The sequence below is a fragment of the Myxine glutinosa genome, chromosome 14 (assembly GCF_964187855.1).
Source record: "Myxine glutinosa chromosome 14, kmMyxGlut1.1, whole genome shotgun sequence".
Taxonomy (NCBI): domain Eukaryota; kingdom Metazoa; phylum Chordata; class Myxini; order Myxiniformes; family Myxinidae; genus Myxine; species Myxine glutinosa.
Window position 1 is genome coordinate 2,492,758 of NC_136274.1, and position 19,882 is coordinate 2,512,639.

General features: G+C 42.2%; 1 protein-coding gene across 1 annotated transcript in view; it reads right to left on the reverse strand.

Moving 5' to 3' along the window:
• Positions 1-19,882, reverse strand: part of LOC137440036 (transmembrane protein 132E-like) — a 239,821-nt gene that overhangs the window by 55,238 nt on the left and 164,701 nt on the right. The window lies entirely within an intron of this gene.

Below are 19,882 nucleotides of genomic sequence, written 5' to 3' on the forward strand. Positions count from 1 at the left end.
TCATTAGGTGCCCGATATTGGTGATCATTAGGTGCCCGATATTAGTGATCATTAGGTGCCCGATATTAGTGATCATTAGGTGCCCGATATTAGTGATCATTAGGTGCCCGATATTAGTGATCATTAGGTGCCCGATATTGGTGATCATTAGGTGCCCGATATTAGTGATCATTAGGTGCCCGATATTGGTGATTATTAGGTGCCCGATATTAGTGATCATTCGGTGCCCGATATTGGTGATTATTAGGTGCCCGATATTGGTGAGCATTAGGTACCCGATATTGGTGATTATTAGGTGCCCGATATTGGTGAGCATTAGGGACCCGATATTGGTGATTATTAGGTGCCCGATATTGGTGATCATTAGGTACCCGATATTGGTGATTATTAGGTGCCCGATATTGGTGATTATTAGGTGCCCGATATTGGTGAGCATTAGGTACCCGATATTGGTGATTATTAGGTGCCCGATATTGGTGAGCATTAGGTACCCGATATTGGTGATTATTAGGTGCCCGATATTGGTGAGCATTAGGTACCCGATATTGGTGATCATTAGGTGCCCGATATTGGTGATCATTAGGTACCCGATATTGGTGATCATTAGGTACCCGATATTGGTGATTATTAGGTGCCCGATATTGGTGAGCATTAGGTACCCGATATTGGTGATTATTAGGTGCCCGATATTGATGAGCATTAGGTACCCGATATTGGTGATTATTAGGTACCCGATATTAGTGATCATTAGGTGCCCGATATTGGTGATCATTAGGTACCCGATATTAGTGATCATTAGGTACCCGATATTGGTGATTATTAGGTGCCCGATATTAGTGATCATTAGGAGCCCGATATTGGTGATCAGTAGGTGCCCGATATTGGTGATCATGAGGTACCCGATATTAGTGATCATGAGGTACCCGATATTAGTGATCATTAGGTACCCAATATTGGTGATTATTAGGTGCCCGATATTGGTGATTATTAGGTGCCTGATATTGGTGAGCATTAGGTGCCCGATATTGGTGATTATTAGGTGCCTGATATTGGTGATCATTAGGTGCCCGATATTGGTGATCATTAGGTGCCCGATATTGGTGATCATTAGGTTCCTGATATTGGTGTCTTGGTGATCATTAGGTGCCCGATATTAGTGATCATTAGGTGCCCGATATTGGTGATCATTAGGTGCCTGATATTGGTGATCATTAGGTGCCCGATATTGGTGATCATTAGGTTCCTGATATTGGTGTCTTGGTGATCATTAGGTGCCCGATATTAGTGATCATTAGGTGCCCGATATTAGTGATCATTAGGTACCCGATATTAGTGATCATTAGGTGCCCGATATTAGTGGTCTATTAGGTTCCCGATATTGGTGATTATTAGGTACCCGATATTCGTGATCATTAGGTGCCCGATATTAGTGATCATTAGGTGCCCGATATTGGTGAGCATTAGGTACCCGAAATTGGTGATTATTAGGTACCCGATATTCGTGATCATTAGTTGCCCGATATTGGTGATCATTAGGTACCCGATATTGGTGATTATTAGGTGCCTGATATTGGTGATCATTAGGTGCCCGATATTAGTGATCATTAGGTGCCCGATATTGGTGATCATTAGGTGCCCGATATTGGTGATCATTAGGTGCCCGATATTGGTGATCATTAGGTGCCCGATATTGGTGATCATTAGGTGCCCGATATTGGTGATCATTAGGTGCCCGATATTATTGATCATTAGGTGCCCGATATTCGTGATCATTAGGTGCCCGATATTGGTGATCATTAGGTGCCCGATATTTGTGATCATTAGGTGCCCGATATTAGTGATCATTAGGTGCCCGATATTGGTGATCATTATGTGCCCGATATTAGTGATCATTAGGTACCCGATATTGGTGATCATTAGGTGCCCGATATTAGTGATCATTAGGTGCCCGATATTGGTGATCATTAGGTGCCCGATATTGGTGATCATTAGGTACCCGATATTGGTGATCATTAGGTGCCCGATATTGGTGATCATTAGGTGCCCGATATTAGTGATCATTAGGTGCCCGATATTAGTGATCATTAGGTGCCCGATATTAGTGATCATTAGGTGCCCGATATTAGTGATCATTAGGTGCCCGATATTGGTGATCATTAGGTGCCCGATATTAGTGATCATTAGGTGCCCGATATTGGTGATTATTAGGTGCCCGATATTAGTGATCATTCGGTGCCCGATATTGGTGATTATTAGGTACCCGATATTGGTGATTATTAGGTGCCCGATATTGGTGAGCATTAGGTGCCCGATATTGGTGAGCATTAGGTACCCGATATTGGTGATTATTAGGTGCCCGATATTGGTGATCATTAGGTACCCGATATTGGTGATTATTAGGTGCCCGATATTGGTGATTATTAGGTGCCCGATATTGGTGAGCATTAGGTACCCGATATTGGTGATTATTAGGTGCCCGATATTGGTGAGCATTAGGTACCCGATATTGGTGATTATTAGGTGCCCGATATTGGTGAGCATTAGGTACCCGATATTGGTGATTATTAGGTGCCCGATATTGGTGAGCATTAGGTACCCGATATTGGTGATCATTAGGTGCCCGATATTGGTGATCATTAGGTACCCGATATTGGTGATCATTAGGTACCCGATATTGGTGATTATTAGGTGCCCGATATTGGTGAGCATTAGGTACCCGATATTGGTGATTATTAGGTGCCCGATATTGGTGAGCATTAGGTACCCAATATTGGTGATTATTAGGTACCCGATATTAGTGATCATTAGGTGCCCGATATTGGTGATCATTAGGTACCCGATATTAGTGATCATTAGGTACCCGATATTGGTGATCATTAGGTGCCCGATATTAGTGATCATTAGGTGCCCGATATTGGTGATCAGTAGGTGCCCGATATTGGTGATCATGAGGTACCCGATATTAGTGATCATGAGGTACCCGATATTGGTGATTATTAGGTGCCCGATATTGGTGATTATTAGGTGCCTGATATTGGTGAGCATTAGGAGCCCGATATTGGTGAGCATTAGGTACCCGATATTGGTGATTATTAGGTGCCCGATATTGGTGAGCACTAGGTGACCGATATTGGTGAGCATTAGGTGCCCGATATTGGTGATTATTAGGTGCCCGATATTGGTGAGCATTAGGTACCCGATATTGGTGATTATTAGGTGCCCGATATTGGTGATCATGAGGTACCCGATATTAGTGATCATGAGGTACCCGATATTAGTGATCATTAGGTGCCCGATATTAGTGATCATTAGGTGCCCGATATTGGTGATTATTAGGTGCCCGATATTAGTGATCATTCGGTGCCCGATATTGGTGATTATTAGGTACCCGATATTGGTGATTATTAGGTGCCCGATATTGGTGAGCATTAGGTGCCCGATATTGGTGAGCATTAGGTACCCGATATTGGTGATTATTAGGTGCCCGATATTGGTGATCATTAGGTACCCGATATTGGTGATTATTAGGTGCCCGATATTGGTGATCATGAGGTACCCGATATTAGTGATCATGAGGTACCCGATATTAGTGATCATTAGGTGCCCGATATTAGTGATCATTAGGTGCCCGATATTGGTGATTATTAGGTGCCCGATATTAGTGATCATTCGGTTCCCGATATTGGTGATTATTAGGTACCCGATATTGGTGATTATTAGGTGCCCGATATTGGTGAGCATTAGGTGCCCGATATTGGTGAGCATTAGGTACCCGATATTGGTGATTATTAGGTGCCCGATATTGGTGATCATTAGGTACCCGATATTGGTGATTATTAGGTGCCCGATATTGGTGATTATTAGGTGCCCGATATTGGTGAGCATTAGGTACCCGATATTGGTGATTATTATGTGCCCGATATTGGTGAGCATTAGGTACCCGATATTGGTGATTATTAGGTGCCCGATATTGGTGAGCATTAGGTACCCGATATTGGTGATTATTAGGTGCCCGATATTGGTGAGCATTAGGTACCCGATATTGGTGATCATTAGGTGCCCGATATTGGTGATCATTAGGTACCCGATATTGGTGATCATTAGGTACCCGATATTGGTGATTATTAGGTGCCCGATATTGGTGAGCATTAGGTACCCGATATTGGTGATTATTAGGTGCCCGATATTGGTGAGCATTAGGTACCCGATATTGGTGATTATTAGGTACCCGATATTAGTGATCATTAGGTGCCCGATATTGGTGATCATTAGGTACCCGATATTAGTGATCATTAGGTACCCGATATTGGTGATCATTAGGTGCCCGATATTAGTGATCATTAGGTGCCCGATATTGGTGATCAGTAGGTGCCCGATATTGGTGATCATGAGGTACCGGATATTAGTGATCATGAGGTACCCGATATTAGTGATCATTAGGTACCCGATATTGGTGATTATTAGGTGCCCGATATTGGTGATTATTAGGTGCCTGATATTGGTGAGCATTAGGTGCCCGATATTGGTGAGCATTAGGTACCCGATATTGGTGATTATTAGGTGCCCGATATTGGTGAGCACTAGGTGACCGATATTGGTGAGCATTAGGTGCCCGATATTGGTGATTATTAGGTGCCCGATATTGGTGAGCATTAGGTACCCGATATTGGTGATTATTAGGTACCCGATATTCGTGATCATTAGGTACCCGATATTGGTGATTATTAGGTGCCTGATATTGGTGAGCACTAGGTGACCGATATTGGTGAGCATTAGGTGCCCGATATTGGTGAGCATTAGGTACCCGATATTGGTGATTATTAGGTGCCCGATATTGGTGAGCACTATGTGACCGATATTGGTGAGCATTAGGTGCCCGATATTGGTGATTATTAGGTGCCCGATATTGGTGAGCATTAGGTACCCGATATTGGTGATTATTAGGTACCCGATATTGGTGAGCATTAGGTGCCCGATATTGGTGATTATTAGGTACCCGATATTCGTGATCATTAGGTACCCGATATTGGTGATCATTAGGTGCCCGATATTAGTGATCATTAGGTGCCCGATATTGGTGAGCATTAGGTGCCCGATATTGGTGATTATTAGGTGCCCGATATTGGTGATTATTAGGTGCCCGATATTAGTGATCATTAGGTGCCCGATATTGGTGAGCATTAGGTACCCAATATTGGTGATTATTAGGTGCCCGATATTGGTGAGCATTAGGTGCCCGATATTGGTGATTATTAGGTGCCCGATATTGGTGATTATTGGGTGCCCGATATTGGTGAGCATTAGGTACCCGATATTGGTGATCATTAGGTACCCGGTATTAGTGATCATTAGGTGCCCGATATTGGTGATCATGAGGTACCCGATATTGGTGATCATTAGGTGCCCGATATTGGTGATCATGAGGTACCCGATATTAGTGAGCACCAAAGTCACACTCCAGAGGGTGAATTTAAATCACATGCTAACATTTGTTGCGAATGTTCTTTCGGTTTGATTCAAATTATTTTCTCTCAACAAAGTAAAATTGATGGAAAAAAAATTGTTAAAAATTTAAATATTGATAATTAAATGATTAAACAATTTTTGAAAACGATTGAATTATGATATCCAGGTTATTGGAACGATAATAGTGCGTCGAAACAACAACCAACAACAACAGGAGGAACATCAGAAGAAGATTCCTTTTGTATGGAGCAGCCTTTTCATAGGTAGCATTTTAGTTTCCATTCTAATAACACAGAAGTCAGTAAGAGTGAAGCACATTGTGTGAACTGTTACCTGTGCAGCACACCTATACCGACCAGGTGGGACAGCATATTACCATCACAAGTCAGCTGCTAGTTTTGTTTTAACCAACAATTTGGAAGGGACGTGCATAGTAGGCCTACGTCTCCTGAGTCTAGTTCAGTGTTAATAAGCATATAATTAGCACACTTATTAATGCTACCTTTACCTGGATTTTTATCCACAACCTAAAGGCTTTATGAAATCAATTGTTTTCCACTGAAGGTAAACTATTGAAATATTGCATTTGCTTAATCTTTTCCAATACATTCTTCTATTTCATGTAATTAAAGCACAGAGATGGGTAGAAAATGCTGATTGAGAATGTCTTGTTTGTCACATGGATCCTTTGGGATTTACATCCGAGGGATTGTCGTGGATAACGTAGATACCTGATGCATTTCTCATGCTCTCTGTAATTTATTTCAGTTTGCAAACTAGATGTGTATTATAAGCATTAATTTATCATCGGGGAGCGAGTACGGAAATGCTTGGTAATAATAACACACAAAGTGATTTCTCACGAGTGCTTTGAATGTCCCGATTTCAATCATTAAAAACTTTTGCCTGATTTTCATTTTCTTCAATTGTTCTGCGATGAGTTGTGACCTGTAACTATGAAACGAGTCTGACTTCTCGTGATTGTTCTTCCATCCAGGGGAAAAATAAGAGAGTTTCTTCTGTCCAGAAAAAAATGTGACTTGCGGTCAAAAATGGCCAATTTAAGTTTTTCCCAGTTTTGGCTACTGAAGCTCATGTACTTCCTGTGTGTGTTTAAGTGTCCAATACATCTTCATTGACAATGATTTGTACAATCATTTGCAGGCAGTAATTGATAAAGTCTGTGCAGAACAGTGGAAATGAAATGATGACGCTTCACTGCGATTTTGGGACACACGACATCAATGTAGCCGTATCTCTGGAAACCTGATGTCATCTGCAATCCTGTGCAGATATCATACATAATAAGCAGTGATTGAGTGGTTAGCTCAATAACACCAGAGGATTATGGCGAATAAATCTCAAAATGTTGCTCGTAATGATGTCATTATTCTTGAATCACTATTACGATATGCTGTAGCACATCATAATTCATATACATCATGTGTAGCATATGTAGCATAATTCATACACATCATAAGTAGCATATCATAATTCATATACATCATACGGAGCATATCATAACTCATATACATCATATGTAGCATATCATAATTCATATACATCATATGTAGCATATCATAATTCATATACATCATATGTAGCATAAGTTATACACATCATAAGCAGCATATCATAATTCATATACATCATATGGAGCATATCATAATTCATATACATCATATGTAGCATATCATAATTCATATACATCATATGTAGCATATCATAATTCATATACATCATTTATGTAGTATATCATAATTCATATACATCATATGTAGCATATCATAATTCATATACATCATATGTAGCATATCATAATTCATATACATCATTTATGTAGTATATCACAATTCATATACATCATATGTAGCATATCATAATTCATATACATCATATGTAGCATATCATAATTCATATACATCATTTATGTAGTATATCATAATTCATATACATCATATGTAGCATATCATAAATTCATATACATCATATGTAGCATAAGTAGCATAATTCATATACATCATTTATGTAGTATATCATAATTCATATACATCATATGTAGCATATCATAATTCATATACATCATATGTAGCATATCACAATTCATATACATCATATTTAGCATATCATAATTCATATACATCATATGTAGCATATCATAATTCATACACATCATATTTAGCATATCATAATTCATATACATCATATGTAGCATATCATAATTCATATACATCATACATAGCATATCATAATTCATATACATCATATGTAGCATATCATAATTCATATACATCATATGTAGCATATCATATTTCATATACATCATATGTAGCATATCATAATTCATATACATCATATGTAGCATATCATAATTCATATACATCACATGTAGCATATCATAATTCATACACATCATATGTAGCATATGTAACATAAATCATATCCATAATAAGTAGCATATCATAATTCATATACATCATATGTAGCATATCATATATCATATACATCATATGTAGCATATCATAATTCATATACATCATATGTAGCATATCATAATTCATACACATCATATGTAGCATATGTAACATAATTCATATCCATAATAAGTAGCATATCATAATTCATATACATCATATTTAGCATATCATAATTCATATACATCATTTATGTAGTATATCATAATTCATATACATCATATGTAGCATATCATAATTCATATACATCATATTTAGCATATCATAATTCATATACATCATATGTAGCATATCATAATTCATACACATCATATTTAGCATTTCATAATTCATATACATCATATGTAGCATATCATAATTCATAAACATCATATGTAGCATAAGTTATACACATCATAAGCAGCATATCATAATTCATATACATCATATGGAGCATATCATAATTCATATACATCATATGTAGCATATCATAATTCATATTCATCATATGTAGCATATCATAATTCATATACATCATTTATGTAGTATATCATAATTCATATACATCATATGTAGCATATCATAATTCATATACATCATATGTAGCATATGTAGCATAATTCATATACATCATAAGTAGCATATCATAATTCATATACATCATATTTAGCATATCATAATTCATATACATCATATGTAGCATATCATAATTCATATACATCATTTATGTAGTAGATCATAATTCATATACATCATATGTAGCATATCATAATTCATATACATCATATTTAGCATATCATAATTCATATACATCATTTATGTAGTATATCATAATTCATATACATCATATGTAGCATATCACAATTCATATACATCATATTTAGCATATCATAATTCATATACATCATATGTAGCATATCATAATTCATACACATCATATTTAGCATATCATAATTCATATACATCATATGTAGCATATCATAATTCATATACATCATACATAGCATATCATAATTCATATACATCATATGTAGCATATCATAATTCATATACATCATATGTAGCATATCATATTTCATATACATCATATGTAGCATATCATAATTCATATACATCATATGTAGCATATCATAATTCATATACATCACATGTAGCATATCATAATTCATACACATCATATGTAGCATATGTAACATAATTCATATCCATAATAAGTAGCATATCATAATTCATATACATCATTTGTAGCATATCATATTTCATATACATCATATGTAGCATATCATAATTCATATACATCATATGTAGCATATCATAATTCATACACATCATATGTAGCATATGTAACATAATTCATATCCATAATAAGTAGCATATCATAATTCATATACATCATATTTAGCATATCATAATTCATATACATCATTTATGTAGTATATCATAATTCATATACATCATATGTAGCATATCATAATTCATATACATCATATTTAGCATATCATAATTAATATACATCATATGTAGCATATCATAATTCATACACATCATATTTAGCATTTCATAATTCATATACATCATATGTAGCATATCATAATTCATATACATCATACGTAGCATATCATAATTCATATACATCATATGTAGCATATCATAATTCATATACATCATATGTAGCATATCATATTTCATATACATCATATGTAGCATATCATAATTCATATACATCATATGTAGCATATCATAATTCATATACATCACATGTAGCATATCATAATTCATACACATCATATGTAGCATATGTAACATAATTCATATCCATAATAAGTAGCATATCATAATTCATATACATCATATGTAGCATATCATAATTCATACACATCATATGTAGCATATGTAACATAATTCATATCCATAATAAGTAGCATATCATAATTCATATACATCATATGTAGCATATGTAGCATAATTCATATACATCATAATTAGCATTTGTATCATAATTCATATACATCATAAGTAAGTGTGTCAGCTGTTGAAAGTGTGCCAGAGATTTCAGAAGCTACAGTCACGTGAAAAAGTAAGTACACCCCATGTAAAGTTTTGACTTTTTCAACATATTTCAACATACAGCTATTTGATCTTCATTTCAACAATATTGATAGATAAAGGTGATATAATAATAATAATACATTTATTTTATATAGCGCTTTTCAAGAAGCCCAAAGTCACTTTGACAGAGTACAAAAAAACAAGTGCAAAAAGACAAAAATCAACAGGTAAATAATCAAAGCAAAAGGAAGGAGAAGGAGAAGAGATAGTCAGGGGTTAAATGCTGTGGGTTAAATGTTGAATGCAGTGTTGAACAGGTGGGTGTTGAGTGATGTTTTGAATGTGGTGAGTGAGGAGGAGTCTCTGATGGTGTGAGAGGTAGTGAGTTCCAGAGGGTGGGAGCAGCGATGGAGAAGGCCCTGTCCCCCCAGGATCTGAATTTGGTCCGCATGGGGGGGGGGGGTCAGGAGGTTGGTACCAGCAGAGCGGAGGTTGCGGGTGGGAGTGTGTCTGGAGAGGAGGTCAGTCAGGTAGGATGGGGCCAGGTTATGGAGGTCTTTGTAGGTCAAGAGGAGGATTTTGTACTGGATTCTCTGGGGGATGGGGAGCCAGTGAAGCTTGTAAAGGACGGGGGTGATGTGGTCACGGGTCCGGGAATGGGTGAGTAGACGGGCAGCGGAGTTCTGAATGTATTGGAGTTTATTGGTGATTATTGAGGGTGAACCAAAGAGGAGGCTGTTGCAGTAGTCCAGACGGGAGGTGATGAAGGCGTGGATGAGGGTTTCTGCAGCCACGGAGGAGAGGGATGGACGGAGACGGGCAATGTTTTTCTGGTGAAAGAAGGCTGTCTTTGTGATCTGTTTAGTGTATTTGTAATGGCAGGTTTCACAGCTGATATTTCATAAATAATGGCAGGTTTCACAGCTGATATTTCATAAATAATGGCAGGTTTCACAGCTGATATTTCATAAATAATGGCAGGTTTCACAGCTGATATTTCATAAATAATGGCAGGTTTCACAGCTGATATTTCATAAATAATGGCAGGTTTCACAGCTGATATTTCATAAATAATGGCAGGTTTCACAGCTGATATTTCACAAACACGATTGAGGGAGGCATACAGCTCCATATGATATAATATAACAAATATCATGAAACATTTACATTTTGTAGTCCATTGTATAATTTAAATAAACATAAATGCAAATTTCACATGTGGAAAAAGTAAGTACACCCTTGGCTCTAATAGATGGTATTGCCCCATTTGGCAGAAACAACCTCAAGTAGGCGTTTCTTATAACTGTCTACCAGTTTCTGACATCGACTGGGAGAAATTTTTTCCCACTCCTCCATGCAAAATTCTTTCAGCTGTGCGATGTTTGAGGGGTTTCTTGCATGCACAGCTCGTTTCAAATCCCCCCACAACATCTCGATGGGATTTAGATCCGGGCTTTGACTTGGCCATTCCAGAACCCTCCATTTCTTTCTTTTCAGACATTACTTGGTGGATTTACTGATATGTTTAGGGTCATTGTCATGTTGCAAGGTCCACCTTCGGTTGAGCTTCAACTTTCCGACAGATGGCCTCACATTATCCTCAAGCACACTCTGGTACAATGAAGAATTCATAGTGGATTCTATGATGGTGAGCTGCCCAGGCCCTGATGCAGCAAAGCTGCCACAAACCATAATATTCCCACCACCCTGCTTTACAGTTGGTATCAGGTTATTGTGGTAACATGCTGTCTTTGGTTTTCGCCAAACATGTCTTCTGGTACTGTGGCCAAATAGCTCTACCTTTGACTCATCTGTCCAGAGCACATTGTTCCAGAAGTGCTGGTCTTTGCCTAGGTGTTCATTGGCAAACTTTAGTCTTGCCCTGATGTTCTTTCTGGACAGCAAAGGTTTCCTCCTGGCACACCTCCCATGTGGAACAAATTTGTGCAGCCTCTTTCTTTTGGTAAACTCGTGCACTTTGACATCAACAGTGGCAAGAGCTACCTGTAGGTCCCGTGATGACATTCTGGGGTTCTTAGAGACTTCTTTCAGCATCTTGCGGACTGCTCTCGGGCTGAACTTGCTCTGACGGCCTGGCCTGAACAAGTTGGCAGTTGTTTGGAATCTTCTCCACTTGAAGATGATCTTCCGGACAGTCGAATGATTGATTTCAAATTGTTTGGATATCTTTTAAAATCCCTTCCCAGACTCGTAGGCATCTATAACCTACTTTCTGAAGGCCTCAGAGAGCTCTTTTGATCTAGGCATGGTGACGACGCACACTTCAACAACAAAGAGCAAACCAAACGAAATGTCTGAGGTTTAAATAAGACAGGTTCCTCCAAGATCCTCTCTAACGATGTTCTAATAATTTGCACCTGAGTTGGTGCACCTGATTCTAATTTTAGGTATTTGAAGTAGTGATAAATGTAGGGGTGTACTTACTTTTTCCACATGCGAAATTTGCATTTATGTTTATTTAAATTATACAATGGACTACAAAATGTAAATGTTTCATGACATTTGTTAAATTATATCACCTTTATATATCAATATTGTTGAAATGACGATCAACTAGCTGTATGTTGAAATATGTTGAAAAAGTCAAAACTTTACATGGGGTGTACTTACTTTTTCACATGTCTGTATTCTGAAATCTCTGACACACTTTCAACAGCTCTCCCCACCTCTTCCTCCTCTTCCACATCTTACCCTACCCGATGCACATCTTCCACATCTTACCCCCCTCCCCCCCCCCCCCCCCGTTCTGTATCTGATGCTCCCCCTTCCTCTTCATTAATGGCATGGACCGCAAACATCTGGGGCCTTCGCTCAAACTTGACTGATCTCTCCATACAGGTTGCTTCTGACAAACCAGACTTAATCTGCTTAACAGAAACTTTCCTCCTTCATGATGTCTCTGATTCCTTAATATCTCTCCCGGGTTACTCGCTCCTCCGGTATGATAGGCCTGAGCCTAGTCCTGGAGGTGGGGTTGCTCTCTTTCTCAAAAACTCTCTTCCTCACTCACCCTTCACTGCCCTCTTTCCACCTCACCCCCAGGAGTACCTCTGGCTACGGCTTCCCCTTCGCTCCCACCTTTTGTTCATATGTGTGTTGTACCGTCAACCAAACAGTGATGACTCCATCTACATCTCGCTGTCTGAAAATATGGACCAACTTCTATCTACTCATCCCAACTCTCTCTTTCTCATATGTGGTGATTTCAATTGTCATCATGCCAGTTGGCTGGGTGTGGGTACCACCCTCACCAGCCATGGCTCCTCAGCAAAGGACTTCTGCGACTCACTGGGACTGACACAATCTGTAAATTTCCCGACCCGGATCTCAGTCAACGGAGCAACTTCTCTTCTGGACTTGGTTATGACTAACTTCCCTGCAAATGTCTGCTGCTCTTCTTCTGCTCCAATCGGCTCATCTGATCATGTGCTTGTTAAAGTGGACATCTCTGTGACCATTCTCAGAGAGCCTCGTCAGCGTCGAAGAGTCTGGAATTTCACTCAAGCCAACTGGCATGGTCTTCAAGTAGCCATCAATCATCTGGACTGGTGTCTAGTGCTGTTAGCTAGATTCAAAATCCCGTCTCGGAACCGTCTCGATAAATTTTCAATTTTCATAACGGGATCTCGGGTCGGCTCGGTTCCTGACAAAGTAATACATAAAAAAATAAAAATAAATAAGGCTTCAAAAATAATGGAATTTCATTACAATATATAAACAACAATGAAAAAAATTCATTTCTGATGTTGAGTACTTAAATTCCGACTTAGCTTCCATTTACCGGGATGAAATAAAATACACCGCCTACATGCAGATGATCGGCCACCGATGGGACCGGGTTATCTCATTACAGTTTGTAATGTCGTGTAATTTCTTGCTCGGAATGTCAGAGAGAGGGAGAAAATGTTTCTGCCCAGGCATATTCGAGTCCCGGTTGGAGTTTCATTATCATTTTGTGAGTTGTGATCGGGCATGTCAAGCGTTCTCGTAGCTCGCGCGCGTACACGTACGACCGACCGTTCGATATTCATGATAGTTCAATAGTTGCCGCGTCCTGCTGCTGCGCACATGTGCATGTTACTTTTTTTTAAATAGTTCCGTTAAGCGGGCTATAATGACGCAGCGTTGCGTGCCTCAACTCAAATCAGAATGTACAATTTTTTGTTCAACCCGTTGATAGCCGTTCGGTGGACGGATCGAATATACCGACCCCTTATTCCAGAAATTGAAACTAATAACGCTAAATAACGCCTTTCATCGAATGTTCACGTGTTTTAAGAATTGTCGACTGATAAGGCACCCAAGTTATCCGAGCCCATGCTTTGATCAACCCGACTGCGTTACCTGAATTCCTGGGAAGCCCACCAGGACGACGGCAGACATTTTCAGAAGTTCCTGCCACACAACGAAATATTTTTTATTCATATTTACCTCAGCGCATTTCAGTGCACGGAATCCACGGCATCAGAGCAGGTGGGCGCTGATTCGCTCAGAGCGATCACGTGATGACGCTATGACGCTATGACGCCATGATGCTATGAAAAAAAAAATCGCTCGCTTTGCCAAGGGGCTCGCTCCCCCCCCCCCCCCCGTTCCCCTCCCCTCCCCTCCCCCGCCCGGCAATGCCGGGTACTTCTGCGAGTAAATTATAAAGCAGGCGGTGTAGTGATCACCTCCCCCCCCCCCCCCCCCTCCTTATTTTGACTCTGTGACTAAAGTAAACGTGTGATGAAATCATGGCCGCTACGCGACCCTTTCGCGGTTCCTATATATATCAGCGCGGACAGGAGATGTACATCCATAATCGAAATGTAACTCTCTCTCGCTACTCTGGGCTTCCCTAGAAAGGTAACGACTCTGCTATAAATATCACAAGCTCGCTTATAGTTATACTACCTGTACGCACCTGTATGCAACCGTTGCTACTCATGTGATGCTGATTTAATGCCTGTTGCTTGAATGTATTCTTTTAGGAATGCCTTTGGATCTAAATGATATTAAAGCCTACCTAGAGGTCCAGTCGTGTCAGAGTTCGATTTTCACGACATTTAATATCATTTAGATCTTTGAGATCGCCGGATGATGATCGTGGTACCGCCTCGCGGAGCCGACCCTCAAGCGGAGGGATCTGCGTCGGCGTTGCTCCTTGGCTCAACGCGCGGCAGAATAACTTTGCGGCTCACGAGACCGAGCCCACCGCTCCGTGTTACAGACCAACTTTCTCCTGTCATCGCTCGGAATCAACCCACGCTCCCGCACTGCTCGCTGCGGCGCTACGGAGAAGAACGCCCGGCGGAGGACCCGTCGAGCTCGCTCCAGCGACGGTGCTCCGACTCCTCTCGCCACCGGTCTGCCTCACGAGGGCCGGATACGATGGGGACCTCGCAAGCCTTCTGCGGGACCGCGTCGTCAAAACGCAGGCTGCTCTCCTGTAGCGTAGGCCCGAAAGCCGGAGCAGGCATGACTCCGGCACAGCACCTGCTGAAGGAGGCCACTGGGAAATGACCTGGGCCGCAACCCCCTGTCGGAACAACGGACCCGCTTGGAGCCGAAGGTATGAACCTCGCCTCGGTTACTCGAATCGCTAATGGCTCCGTCCAAGAGAACCATCCCGCTTCCGGAGCTCCCCCGCAGCCGCCGCTGCCCGGCCTACCCGGTATGCAAAACGTTACTCGTGTGGACATCGGCCGCATCCTCGCTCCGAATGCCGGCCCGACAGGCGACGTGTCACCTGTGCTCCACTAAGGCCCTTTTGCGAAAGGTCTGCAGAAAGGCCGCTCGGGGCACGCATTCCGCTGATCGTGATTCCGTGACGAGCGGAGATCAGCGGAACGAAAGGTCTGCAGAAAGGCCGCTCGGGGCACGCATTCCGCTGATCGTGATTCCGTGACGAGCGGAGATCAGCGGAACATAGAGCTCACGACCGGCTCCACTCCGACCACTCGCTACTCTGTGGCCCATCTCCGCCGTGCGGATCGCGCACTACTCGTCGGACTCACGCCGGCACGACCGGCTCACTCCGACCACTCGTTACTCGGTGGAACCACCACCTCCTCCACGCGAATCGGGGCCTCCATTCTGATTCTGAGCACCTCCTCGCCGCACGTTGCTCCCGCACTCGGCGTGGCCCACGACGATCGGCGTGGCCCTCGATTCCGTTCGTTGCTCGGAATCACCTCCTACTCGCCACACGTGGCACCCATCGCGGCCCTCTCTGCGTTGCCGGCGATTCCTCGCTGCTCGTCGGATCCCCTCTTACACGCGAATCACGCGCCGCACCGTCGCTGGATGGAATCCCTACTATGCACGACGCGCCCGTTGCGCGCGCCGCATCTTCGCTGGATTCCTCTCGCCGGCCCCACTGAGTAGGGGATCGCCCGGAAACGCCTCAATGGAGGCTCGCTTGGGCCCTGGCGAGGACTCGTCGCAGCACGGATGAGTTTCTATGGACGTCGAGCGGGACCTTCATAGCCTTTCACGACACACGGGCATATGCTTCTAATGGTTGATCGTATACCTGGCTACCATGTGTATTCTATAAGTGATCGTCCTTTGTTTTCCTTGATTTGGTGTTCCCGATCTTCAAACGGCGTATTCGTTAACCACCTGCGACCATTGTAAAAATGCTGTGCATGGAATGTATGTGGACCGTATGCTTTCATTCTTCTTTTTCACACCCCGCGTTTCACCCAATTAATTTAATTTGATAAGCTGTTGGATTGCGTTTATGTGGTGTAGAGCAGGCCTGACGGACCGAAAGGCCCCTCTTCATCCTTCATGCTCAATGCACCTCCTAATGAGATGCTACGTCAGGGCGTTGTATGTGTTCGCTCCTTAGACCCGACAGCCAGGCAGGCGGGGCGCTGCTTCGGGTCGTGCGGTCTGTCGCTGCCGGGCGTGCTCGCCAACTCGACTCGGCCTGCTCGCCCCTCGGCTCGGCGGGCTCGCCCGCTCTGGATCAACGGGCCGAGACGCGGCTTTCGGTTTCCCTCGTACGCGTTGCGCCCTAGATGTTGCTTTCGCCGTCGGCCGGGTTCGTGTGCCGTGTGCCGATCTCGGGCTCGCTCGGGTGTTGCTGCGCCCCGAAATGTCTATTGTCTATATATATCCCCAAATCCCCAATTCACATTGTCTATTGTCTATTGTCTAAGACATGACTTACTGAATTACACATCTTCCACACCGACACATCAGCCTGAAATGCGTTGCTTTGCGTCGTATGGACAGCCGCTCTTCGTCATGGCACACCTTATGAGCTGCGAATCGCAAAGGGTACACTTATCTACTCAGACTACCCCACTGGAAGACTACTGCTACCCACGGGCTCAACGTCTTCTCCCTGGGATGACCACTGCTTGCTCGGTCCGATATCTTCTTGACTGGGACTTCCTCCTCGACACATCTATAGCTGGGGATTGATTGCTAACCAGGCTAACAGGCTGAAACGCAGTAGCCCTGCCATCGGGATTGATGGCCCCTTGGACGTCCGACCGGCCGTGACATCTTTCAAATGTATTTCGTTCTTTGCATTCCTACGTGTTCCTCTGTATGAGTCTGCTGTTCTTCACCGCCGAGTTAAGATCTAAGCGCGGGGAGAATGTGATGAAATCGTCATATGCAATCGTCATCCAAGTTACGACACGGATGTTGTTCGCCTCATGGCCGCTACGCGACCCTTTCGCGGTTCCTATATATATCAGCGCGGACAGGAGATGTACATCCATAATCGAAATGTAACTCTCTCTCGCTACTCTGGGCTTCCCTAGAAAGGTAACGACTCTGCTATAAATATCACAAGCTCGCTTATAGTTATACTACCTGTACGCACCTGTATGCAACCGTTGCTACTCATGTGATGCTGATTTAATGCCTGTTGCTTGAATGTATTCTTTTAGGAATGCCTTTGGATCTAAATGATATTAAAGCCTACCTAGAGGTCCAGTCGTGTCAGAGTTCGATTTTCACGACAAAACGTAATCAACTTATCAGGCCTAAAGTGGAGATAAGATAACCAAAATACTTTCACATTCAAACCGTCAAACCAAACCCCGAGGGATTCTTACAATTTATAGATTTAGCGTTGCAATTAAACATAAACGTTCATCAAAAACTCATTTCATAAAACTACATGATGTATTGTACTTGTATTAATACATTGTGTGTAGAATAATCCGTTATAAACGTGTTTTTAATCTAAATAAACATCGTCCCTCCATTCACGGAGCCTCGAGCGAATCCCTCGATATTAATGTGCAAAAGACCATAGCAACCACATTCCGTAACTCGTCTCCAAGGACGGACACGTGACCGCAGCGGGGCGGGGCGAGGCGGAGTGATACAGCGGAAGGATTCAGCGGTTTAAATAAAGCCGCAATGAGGCGGATTTTCATTGGGACCTTTATCCTGATTTCGTTACCTCCGCCACCAAAGGTGGATGGAGGTTATGTTTTCACTCCTGTCTGTTTGTCCGTTTGTTTGTGAACACAATATCTCAAAAAGTTGTGGACGGATTCGGACGAAATTTTGTGGAGATGCAGCGTGTGTGACAAGGACGACATGATTAGATGTTGGTGAAGATCGGGATTCGGAATTCGGATTCGTTTGCAGTGCATTGTTTGTTGACGAGGGGAAAATCCTGGAACAGTGAGTTTACTTTATCTATCATCGTTTGTGTCAGTTCAGCTGCACTTGCGAAAACTGATGCTTGTGCAGAAGCAGAGTAATGAAAGCAAGGCTCAATAAATGCCTCTATTATGGAAAATATCTGCAAGAAGTTGGAATTTTAACCGGGATTTTTTTACCGAGAAATTGCGTCAGTCAATTTATCTCGGGACAATCTCGAGATCGTCTCGAAAGCCGAAACCGCCGGGATTTCGTCCCGGTCTCGGATCGGTTGACAGCCCTACTGGTGTCCCATCTCTACTGCCTCTGAAATCAACTCATCCTGGGAATTCTTTCAAAGTAAATTGTTCTCTCTCATGCACAGATTTATCCCATCTCGTCTTCAGTTGTCATACCCTTACTCCCGTCCATGGTACACGGAATCTTGTGGTGAGGCAGGTGCCCAGAAACAACTTGCCTTCGCCTCCTGGAAAGCGACTCCAACGAAAGGAAATCTCATTTCCTTTCAGAAAGCCTGAAACAAGTGTGTGTCCACCTTCAGGATAGCCAGGAAACGATATCTCACCACTCTCAAGACCGAACTCTCAAACCTGTCTCCCTCTATTAAATCCTGGTGGCGTCTGGTCAAATCCGTTTCTGGTGTTTGTTCCCCGTCCATCCCCTCCCTTACCTCAAATGGCTACACAGCTGACTCTGCACGTGAAAAAGCTGAATGCCTCAACTCTGTGTTTGCCTCTAAATCTTGTGTCCCAAACCCATCCCTCTCTGTACCCACCGTACCCAGTCATACCCAGCTGCTCCTGGACTCTGTGTCCTTTCCTCCTGACAAGGTGGAATAGTTTATGTCAACCCTCGACTCTGATTCTGCAACTGGACCTGACGGCATCAGCCCACGGGTCCTAAAATCCTGCTCTGCCGCTCTTTCACTCCCTCTCTCTGTTCTCTTCACCCTCTCTTTTGCTCAAGTTAATCTGCCATCACCTTGGAAATCAGCCAACATCACCGCTTTACACAAAAAATATGCAAAAACAGATCTTTGCAACTGCAGACCAATCAGCCTGCTGCCAATTTATCAGCAAAGTCATGGAATCCATCATTGCTTCGGATATCAAATCTTTCCTCTTCTCAAATGGCTTGATCTCTCATCATCAATTTGGTTTCAGACCAGGTCATTCTACTCTGGGCATGCTGCTTCTGCTGTCTCAACAATGGATGGAGGTCCCCAATGCCAAACAGGAAATTGGAGCTGTCTCCCTTGACATATCACGTGC